Source organism: Neopsephotus bourkii, unplaced genomic scaffold (genome assembly GCF_033783945.1).
Source record: "Neopsephotus bourkii isolate Nb327-2 ecotype Australia unplaced genomic scaffold, CSIRO-AGI_Nbou_v1 NB_196, whole genome shotgun sequence".
NCBI lineage: Eukaryota > Metazoa > Chordata > Aves > Psittaciformes > Psittacidae > Neopsephotus > Neopsephotus bourkii.
In genome coordinates, this window is record NW_026900709.1 from 14,969,066 (window position 1) to 14,972,437 (window position 3,372).

The window sequence follows — 3,372 nt, forward strand, 5'->3', positions numbered from 1 at the left end:
TTTCATTCTATCTTGCTCAGATGCACCACAAAAGCTCATTTCTTCACAAAATCTTTTTTTATATATATATTTTTAGAAGTGGTCCATAACAACTCTTACTTACAGACTATCAGGTATCTTACAGCGAAATTAAATGTACTGTTGAAAACAGTAGTTCTTTTTTAATATGTCTGCTTCCTGGACAAAGACACTATTAGAAAGTGAAACCTTTCCAGGAAGGACTAATCAGTCTGATAAGTCAGACATTAGTGTCATGTGACTGTAACAACCATTCTCTACCACCACCACCCCCCCCAAAAAAAAAAAAAAAAATTGCTCATTTGTTTTATTTTTTATTCATTCTTTTAAAGAAAGAGATAAAAGGAAATTGAATCTCTCATATTTGGCAGTTTGCATCACATGGCTTTTCTTTTTCCAGGCCTGCTTTGATTCTGATCTTTCTTACAGCTTTTATCTCATATGTTTTCAGATGTGATCTAGACCACATCCTTGGAGTGCACAAAGAGCTTACAGTATCAAATTTTCTGTCTTTTTAATGCCTTGTTTGCTTTAATATATGTAATGCTTGTGAAAGATAACAGTGGTTTTATTGGCATTTAAAAATTTATTTCTCAAGCAGTAACACACACAAAGCAAAAGCTATAGCAGTGCACGCATCTCCACAAAGCTCTGCCAACACAGCTTAATGCCATCTAATCCCATTATTTATTACAGTTTCTACTACCTTGCCCATTGGAGATGTCAGGCATATCAAAATCGGTATGTAGTTTCCTGGCTCATTTCTGAAGTCCCTTTAGGCAGCCATATTTGTGTCATATTTGCCATTTTCCAACACCACTTAGTATGATGGATAGCAAGCAAAAACTTAGCACTCTCTTTTCCCCAGCTACAAATTATTTAATGATTCCATAATTAATATATCTGATCATCCCAAATAATTTTTTTTTTATCTTTTCTCGTCACTCTATTGATAATTCAGTTTAAAGCATATTCCCTGGTCTTCTATATAGGAAGAGTTCTGCTGTGGAAGTTCCCCCCCCCCCCCAAAAAAAAAAAAAAAAAAAACAACCAAAAAACCAACCAAAAAACCTACAATTTATTTTCTCTGTTCTGGTTCTATTATGATTGCTCTTCCCACCCAACCTTAACTCTCTGCAGATCCTCAAGACTCTTTTGCAGGATTTCTGCTCATAAATACCAAAGTTATGAGTTTTGATTCCTTTTTGCTGGGTTGTTCTAACTCATTTTAGCTTTCATTCAACCTAATTTTAGCCTTCATTCAGCATTTCACAAAGACTTCCAATCCCTTCTGGTTCCTTTTCGGACACAACTTCTTCTGTGTCCTCTCTGGAAAATCCCCCCCTCCCCCCTTTTTTTTTAAAGTAGTTGCCCTACACCTGTGTTTTAATCATATTGGCATCCTTCAGAGCTTGGCCCTCCACTGCAGCCACAGAAGTAAATAATCACACAAACCGCCCTTCTGCAAACTACAGAAGAACATAATGCAAACACTGAATTGTGAATTTTCAGTTCACCCTGTAATTTAATTCACAATGTGCTACTAGTCTCATTGCTAAGATGAAAACTAGTAGTAAGCTTTTCATACAATAAGCACATCCCAAAGCACAGAGCAATCCAAGTGGTCAAAGACTACTCTCATAGCACAGGAAAAAGACCCTCTACGCAGTCTTTTAGGAACTCTCAATTCCTTTCCCTAATTCAGTATTACTATACTGAATTAAAACTTTAAAGTTTACAAACAGTGCTCAGAATCATGCCAGTATCAATAACACAAGTTAAATTCTAGGACTCTTAAGTAAGTGGGTGCCATATTCAGGCACCCCCTCTCATATAATAACAGCTGCATAATCAGAGCTTGACTTATTTTGAGTCAAATAAAAGCCTGAAGAATTATTAATAATAAATATTAATAATAAGGACATACAGGAGAGACCATTTGAACAAACCGAATTATTTTCTAAGGTAACAAATGCACACTCCAAACTGGAAACAAAATCACAGAACTTAGGGGGACTACTATAGAGCATACGGGTGTTAGATGGAAAGGCTTTGTGGGGAACTTGCTACAGTACTTAAACATGGAGTCTGGCAGAATCCTGTCATGAAAACCTACTATACACTTTTTTACATCCTGCATTAATACCATGCTTTTACACAGAATTCATTGTGCAGTCCAAGAAAAAAAAAAAAACAAAAAACCCAAAAATGTTTCTACTAAATCACAAGAACTCTCTCTGCACCTCAGGCCTCTCAAATTTTCTCTGCCCAGTCATGTCATCTGACTGGTCACACAAGAATATATGTCAGCTTGGAGTTTGTCATGGAGCTGATTAGAGATTATTTTCCAAGGAGCCGAAGCTAATATGCTTAAGCTATTGGACAAAAATGTCATATATGCTCTTTATATGCACTTTGCTCTCTGCATTAAATCATATGCATCATAGATCTTTAAGGACAAAATTACTGAGGCACAGCACATGCATTCCTTTAACCACTGCAGTTTACCCTATCAAAATATTACTGAATGCTCTTATGACTATAGAAAGGAAATTAGCATGTTTTATTTTCTTTAGCTATTTAGTTTCCATCTCTCAGAGTCGTCGTGTCCCCCCCCCCCCCCCGTAATAATTTAATCTTGTTGAAAATTTTTAGGTCCACATTGTACTGATGGGGCCCTCCAGTAACCAGATTATGTTCTCAAAGTTACTGTTTTAGAGGGCCTAAATTTTACATCCAGTAATACTTCATTAAATTAGTCTCCAAAGTTTTCACTATTGCTTACTACTTCCTATATGTTTTCATTTAACATCTACTTTTCTTTATATGCCTTGTTCTATGCTTGCAAAGCACCTTTCTGCTGGAGACTGCCTGGTCTGAGCTCAAGGTAACTGAGCTATCTACAGACTCTAAACTTTCAGCTCCGTAATTTTCCATCTTTTAACTAGTTTGGCCTCTTCCTATACTTTCACTGTAACCCAGTAAGTGCTTCATCTGCCTTATCCCCGTTTATGTTGGCTTAGCACTTTTTACAGTGGCTTGCCCTCTCCAAGGGGCAAACGACTGCAGTAGCGAAGCCTCATCATCAGCATTGAAAAGCAACCACAAATAACTAAGAGATTTGAGCCGGTTTTCCCTGCTCAGAAAGCTGTCTTCGTTCGTCCAGTATAAATGAGCACTTTATAAACTCAGGGTTTACAAAGACACAGCGGAGATGCTTACTTTTTCGTCAAGTTTCAGACACAGAATTGATCCCTCACGCCAGCGCTCCTCAGCCGCCGCCTCACAACCCTGAGGCAGCGCGCCCCCCATCGCCCTCTGACGCGAGGCGCCGGCACTCCTCCTGGCCCCTGG